Genomic DNA, 7,645 nt, shown 5'->3' with positions numbered 1-7,645 from the left:
AGGGAAGTTGAGGCTTCAAAAATGTTGTCATTTACCACAGGTCACACAGCTGATAAATGGCAGTAATTGAACTTAAAGGTCAGCATTTTTTTTTTTTTCTCATTAGGGCACGGTTTCCTTCCTCATAGTCCAGTCACTGCATTCACCTCTCCCCTCTGCATTTCTCCACATTTCTGGCCTCTCCTCCCCTGTCCTCAGCCAGGGGTTAACCTCCCCACGTGATCACCAGTCCTTTCTGGAACTCACTCTAGCGGTTGTCACATTGCCTCGTCTCCCATCTTCATTATCTCCTTTCTACTTTGACCACGGTTGAAGAACATATTCAAACCCCTTACCCTGGAATTAAACATTTTATTCTTTCTGCTTCTGTAATTCTTTCAAAACTCCCCACCATCTCCCGTCATCAGGCACTTCTTTCATTCTTTACCATTCTCTTCCTCTTGTGTTCCACAACACCTTCCAATGTGGCTTCCAGTGCTCTCTCATGATCTCTTGGTCTAATTAACTCCGTTTTGGCCCTCTCTGACTCCATTTTTGCCCTTTCCACTTTTTCCTTGGGAGTCTTTTCCTCCTTCATTCACCTTGGATTCCTGGAACCACAGAACTGATGGATAAACATCTTGTGACAGGAGTTGAATCTACTCCCCAGAGAGCAAAGACTTTTTCTGTCTTGACAAAGTACACCCTGACCAATCCTAAGATAATGATCACCGAGACCAAGGTTTGACCAAAACTATTAGCTATGCATGCTTCTTGCCCCTTCCATATATAATTTCATGTCAGTACTCCAAAGATGAGCTTGGGGGGGTCACTGAATCCCTTTGTTCTTCCTAACATGGCCACATGTGACTAAATCTCCTTTCTCTGCCCTTCACCACTACTGGTTTCCTTAACTGATGTATTGAACGGGTGGCTGAGCCTAGTCTGTTGAGGCTCCTGGGATGGGGCTTTTGTCCTAAAACTCTGGGAACAAGGTGACAGCCCCACAGTCCTTGCTTTTAGAGAGCATTTGATATAAATGGAAAACTTAAGTAAACACTGGTGTGTAACCTATCATCAAGGCCATTTGTGCCAGGCAGCAAAGCCAGGCATCAAGGCCAGGCAGCAAAAGAGAAAGTCCAGGATGGCCTGCAGTGGGGAAGAAGAGAGTGAGGGAGGGTGACAAGCCTCTCAGAGGAATTGATTGGTCCTTTATCACCAAGCACAACCCCTGTGTCCGTGTCCTCATCCTTCTCAACAGATCTGCACTCATTCCCTCTTTACCTCTGCAACTCTACATGTTCTCCTCCCAGTTCCTGTTCTTTCTGTCTCCATGAACGGTTTCCCTGCTCCTGCTCTGTTCCCTCAAAGGTCTTCTTTTTCATTTGCCACCATGTTATCCTTGACCACAGACACCCATCACATATGGCTTTATCACCTTGCAGACAACTTCTGACTGTATTATTTGCGGCTTCTTTTATGAACACCAGCTCTGGCCTTTGAACTGCTTCTGGATATTCCTTCATGAAAGTCCTATTGCTACTTATAATTCAACCTATTTAAAATATATGTATTGCTTTCTTTCCAAATCATTGTCCAATTTCCTGCAGGAAGATCACCATTTTCCTAGCCACTTGGGATTTCAATTTGGGAGTTATCATTAAGTCTTCTTGTTCAGCTGAGCACCACTGATTTCATCCTTTCAAGATCTACTGACCACTAGTGTTCCACTTTCATTATTTCTTATCCAGTACCAAAATAAAAAGTAATTGGCTTTCTTCAAATCCATTCTGTACATCATCACTCCATTGCATTTCTTGGAGCATCACTTTGGTTAAATCTTTCTCTGTACGAAAAGCTTTTTAGTTGCCAGAAATAAAAGAAGCCAACAACCAATCAACCTTTTCAAATCAAGCAGGGAATTCTATCTTATTTCCCAAGCAGTTAGTACAAATGGAGCTCTTGAGAGACCAGTTTGAATTAGTTTGGTGGCTCTGGAGTTTTTTGTTTGTTTGTTTGTTTGTTGTGATATCGGAGTTTGAACTTAGGGGTTTGCACTTATGAAGCAGGACTCTACTGCTTGAACCACACTTCCATCTCTTTTTTCCTCTGGTTGTTCTGGAGATAGGGTTTCACTTTTCGAAAGTACAAGAGAACCACGATCCTCCTATTTAATGTTTTCCAAACAGTCGTGTGCCACCATGCCCAGATTTTCCCATTGAGATGGGGGTCTCAAGAATTTTTTTGCCTGGGCTAGCCTCAAATCACAATCCTCCTAATCTCACCCTCCCAAGTAGCTTGGATTACAGGAAAGCTACTGGCACCCATCCAGAAAGTATTTCTTAAAGCACATTCTAACCAAGCCTTTCTTCTGGGCGAAATTCTTTGCTGGTCTTCTGTTGCCTGCTTACAGTTGGATCTCATTTTGCTTCTAAACCTGTCACACACTGACATTCCTCCATTAAAATAAGAACAATTTGCTATTCCATGTACCCACCAGGCATTCTCTGATCATGTGCATCTATGAAATTTTCCCCCAACACTTTGAATTTCTCTTCCACACCTCCCCTTCTCACAACCCAATATTCTTCCCCCTGTGGTTCTTAGGGCTCAGACTCAAGCTTGTTAGGCAATCACTCTACCACTTGAGCAGTTCCCCTCAGTCTTTTACAGCCCAAAATTTACCTATCAAAGTTCTATTCACTCCTTAAAGTCTTTCCCAGAGCCCTGTGGCAGCCACACTGGATTAATAGCACTTACCCTAGGGTATCATTTTTGAGGTAGTTCCTACTCAACTAGATTACAGATTCTGAGAGGACCCTACCTTGTACTAACAGTGAGAATTTGACAAGATTACACCTTTTAAAACAGTTTCTGTTGCCAAAAATACATAGCTGTTGGGAAGACTGAGTAAGAAAATGTACAAATAAAAATAGATAGCAGCACCTACTGCAGTGCTCGGCATGGTAGGTGTCTATTAAAGCAGTGAATGAGTGCATGAAACTAAGGGCTTCTCCCCCCAAACATTAACTAAGATAAAACAAAACATTCAGTGGGGATTGCATTACTGAACTATGTAGAGTGGACTTTCAGTTATCCACATGTAAAGAAGTGGGAAGCCAATTTAGTTCTAGAAACTCTGGATTAATATATTCTTCTCTTTGGAAGGATTTTAAAAAATTATTTGACTAGTTCAGGGTTTTTTTTTCTGCCTGGGAAAATGTTTAATTTTTTCTTATGAAAGAACATCAAGTGGGAGGTCAAAGTCTTGAAATATATTTAGTGGAAATAATAGACTGGCTCAAGACTTAAAAAGAAATGCAAAAAATGAATACTAGTTTCACAAATATCTTCAGAGAAATTAAAACCAATGGTTAAAACTCTGGACTTTGGACACTCCTTATCCATCATTCATCTTGGTTTTTTTTTTTCTGTGTGTTTTCCCTCTCTCGCTTCCATGGTGATCTCATTTTCTGAAGGTCAGTGCTTCATGTGATATGCTCAGAGAGCAGAGGCTCTCTCTCACTACCCACCTTCTTTCTCATCAGCCAGAAGTTGTTCTCTAAGGAATGAACTATGCTCTGATTCCAGCCAGATAAATTTCATGTTCAGATTTCTTGTTTATTTCCACCCCCTGGAAGAGCTCACCCTTTTCCCCACTCCCAATTTCATGGTATAGAGAGAAAATTCCCAGGCTACTGGAGCTGTACAAGCCTTAGAGAGTCTGTGGTCCAATCACTGTATTTTGTAGGCACTAAGAAGCTCGTTGAAGCTGATTTGAGAAGGTTGTTCCATAGGTCTGTGTAACTTTTCACCCTACTTCTCATCACCTTAGCTTACTTGGGCATCAGTCATCAACAGCCATCTACTGTTACTTCATTTGGGCATATGTTTAGCTTACATTACCACTCCTTTCCAGCTGATCCAAAACATTGCTTCTACATTTCTGCAGAATTTGACCACCCTTCCTTTACTGCTGTATTCAGAAAACCAAACACTGTACTAAGATACTTGCCTTGTTGTGTCATCACTCTTCAATTTAACCCCTGTCCTAGTCCAAGGCAAATGTATTCAGATATGATTGGTATACTCAACTATGAGGCACCATCTTATCTGTTTTCTATGCCTTGGACACTTTCCTCATCAACTTCATTTTTTTATATTGGTGATTATTAGCTCTATCTGTTTCACAGTGCTTCCCATTATTTATCTCACTTAATCCTCAGAGCAACTGTATATGGTGGGAATTATTCTTACCCTAATGTTTTGGATGAGAAAACAAGGTCAGACCAGTTAAATATTTTGACCAAGATTACATAGCTAATAAATGTTGGAACTGAGATGAGAAGGTTTGTCTGTCTCTAGATTGTGAATTCTTATCCACTCTGCTATATTAACATGTTACATATGATTGTACAGTATTTGAGTACTGATTGTATTTTTGTTATATACAATAGAGTCAAATTTTAGCACTATATGTAAAACCTGAAACTATAAGGTTTCTAGAAAAAAAACACAGGAGAAAAATCTTTTTTTTTTTTTTAGGTATTTCAATAGATAATTTCTCAGACACTTTCTTAGATATCTAATCAAGTATTTCTTCACTATTTCTGATCTTCAGAGGCACTTTTAAATGAATAAAAAGGCAAGCTATAAACTGGGAGAAAATATTTACAAAATATATGATGACAAAAGGACGTGTATGCAAATATATTTAAAAACTCTCAGGTCAATAAGATAAGCAACCCAGTAAAAACTGAGCAAAAGAATTCAACACATACCAAAGAAGATATGTGGAAAGAACATAAAAAGATGCTCAAAATCATTATTTATTGGGGAAATGCAAATAAAACACCGTGAGATCCCATTATACACATAGGAGAATGGCTAAAAAAGAAAAGACTCCATATCAAGTGTTGATAACAATGTGCCAGAGCTGAAACTCTCTCACACAATTTTATTTGTAATAGTCCAAACCTGGAAACAATCCAAATTTCCATCAATAGATGACCAAGTAAACAAATAGTGGCATAGCCATCCATGGGCTATTACTCAGCAATAAAAAGGAAGTGACTTACTCACACAAGCAATGCCATGGACAAAACTCAAAATATTTTTGCTGAGTGTAAGAATATAGATAAAAAAGAGTCCCTACTGCATGAGTCCACTAATTTAAAATTCTAGGAAATGGAAACTATTCTACAGTGATAGAAGGCAGATTAGTGGCTACCCAGGAAAGGACAGGGAAAAGGAGTGATATGAAGAGAGTGGGTGATGACCATACCCATTGTCTGGACAGTCGAGATGGTTTTGCAGGTGTCTATCTATCTTAAGTCTTATCAGGCTGGGCATGGTGGTACATGCCTGTAATCCAGCACTCAGAAGGCTGAGGCACAAGGACTGTAAATTCGAGGTCAGCCTTGGGCTACATAGTGGTACTCCAAATAATAATAATAATAACATCAATTTTAAATTTATGGAGTTTATTTTATGTTAGTTACATTGCACTTTGATAAAGCTGTTAAAATTTAGCACATTAATTTTTAGAAAGACAATTTTTTCTGTTATTTGCTTTGAATAACTTATTTATTTTTGTTTATCAAACCACTTTCTGTTTATTATCAAGTAAGACAAAACAAGACAACACAAAACAAAACTTGCAAATTAAAAGGAATTCAATATCCTCCAGTTCAGCCTCCTTGAGTTATGGTCTTTCTCCCCAGGGTGCTTTGTTCACACAACCTGGAAGTGGCAAAGACTGGGTCACAAACCTACACACACACAGGCCTCTGGGCTGTCATTTAGTTCCATGATTGCACCTGGTTGAGGGGTTTTGTCACACTGTGTGTACACTAGATGTGTTCTCACTGACTCTATTGAGAGTAAAGTAGTCCCACCTGCTACCTGTCTTCTTTCCTTGCCTGGACAGTCCTCTGTTCCCCATTCCTTCCCCCATCTCCTCACCAACTTGAAACGCCCTGCAGAAACTTCTGGAGCAAGTTCTGGGGGGACCATTTTATGCCAGATTGCACATGCAGGAACCGCCCTGTCTTTCCCACACTCATGTTGATGTGTGCCACTCTTAAGAGCACACAGACTTTTCCCTAGTTGCCTGAGAAAGCAGGATGGCTAATGAGCCTTTCGTGTTGCTCTTCTACGTTGCTCTTATGAATCTTCCATGTTTCACACATCCCCATCTTTGTTACAGAACTGGGACTAGATGAAACTGGTGAGATACCTAGGGCATACAATTTGAGACTCCCTCTTTCTGGCCTGCAGTGTTGAGAGAGAAGTCCTCTTAAATTTTGCAGCCTAGGTATCTCCGGACCCCACCAAACCCCAGCCCTGCTGAGTGCCAGTGATAGGGAGTGGGTGAAAAAGAACAGGGACTCTGGCTACACATCTTTCCATTCTATGCTCCCCACCCCACCCCATTCTACATTCTATTTTCTCCTGCTCCCTTTTTTAGTATCTCTCTTTTCCCCCATACTAGAAACCTCTCCACTAGTTCCCTAAGCCAGTGTATATTACTTTATGGTCATGTTTTCATTCTCAATGGCTTATTTTAAAGCTCAATCTATAGTTTTTCTATCTACCATGAAAAAACTCTTTTGGGGAACTTATAAGTTCCTTTTATTTTTACCAAAGTTTGACTCTCAAACCATTGCTTCACTAGGGACTGGAAAGTCCCCCTTTGTTAGGTAAGGATGAAAGTGAACTAAGTCCTTCCCTTCAATTCTTACTACAAATGTGCCCAAATCTCCTGACACACAAAAGATGGCTCTTGGCTGAGTAGACAGGTCACATACAAAGAAATATAAACAGAAAATCACATTAATATATTTCAAAACTGTTATTTCTGTTACATATATGTAGTTAAGGTTTTACTTAAATTTGTATACAGTTTCATTTCTGTCTGTTCATTGTTCCATGTCTTTGACTATGATTAGTAAAAACTTCTTTTCCTAGATTATTTCACTTTACAAATTGCTTAGAAGTGTTACTGATAGAAGACCAACTTACTATAATAATACAGTAAAATTTTAAAGATAAAGATTACTTTTTAAGTGATGGAAACATCATTTGGATTGCAGATATAGTTTCAAAAGAACAGAACTTTCACATTGATTGATTAGACAAAATTATTTGTGCTATATTGTGATCATTCTTAAGGGGGTGTTGGATTTTGGTATTCTAAAGGAAGGTATTTTCAAAAACCAATTAGGCTGTGGTAGTTAAGACTGTAGTTGTAAGATATGCACAGCGTCAAGAAGCAAAACTGCAATATCTTTTATAATCCTGCTTTTGAATAAGAAAGTTAAAAAACAAAGTTAGCAACAATGTAAGCATGTACATGTTAATTTTCCTAAAACATATTGACTTTTTCCAGATGTTTAAATAGATAAATGTAGCTCATTTTGTATATTTATGAAGTTTAGTAATGCTAGGAAATGCTGGTCCCAAAGAAAATATGACCAGAAAGATTCCTGCCTTCCATTTGAATTTCTGGGATTGAGAAAAAGAAAAGGTTACTCCTTAAATTCCTTTACGTCATATTGCATTCTGAAGTTAGCTGTTTTCTCAGTAGAGGGGAATTGGATAAGAAGATCATAAAATTTTTATGATCATATTATAATATAATGCCATGATTCATTCCATAACTCAA

Source organism: Castor canadensis, chromosome 13 (genome assembly GCF_047511655.1).
Source record: "Castor canadensis chromosome 13, mCasCan1.hap1v2, whole genome shotgun sequence".
In the NCBI taxonomy this organism is placed as follows: Eukaryota; Metazoa; Chordata; class Mammalia; order Rodentia; family Castoridae; genus Castor; species Castor canadensis.
The sequence above is the reverse complement of the archived record's forward strand: the minus strand, read 5'-3'. Positions refer to the sequence as shown.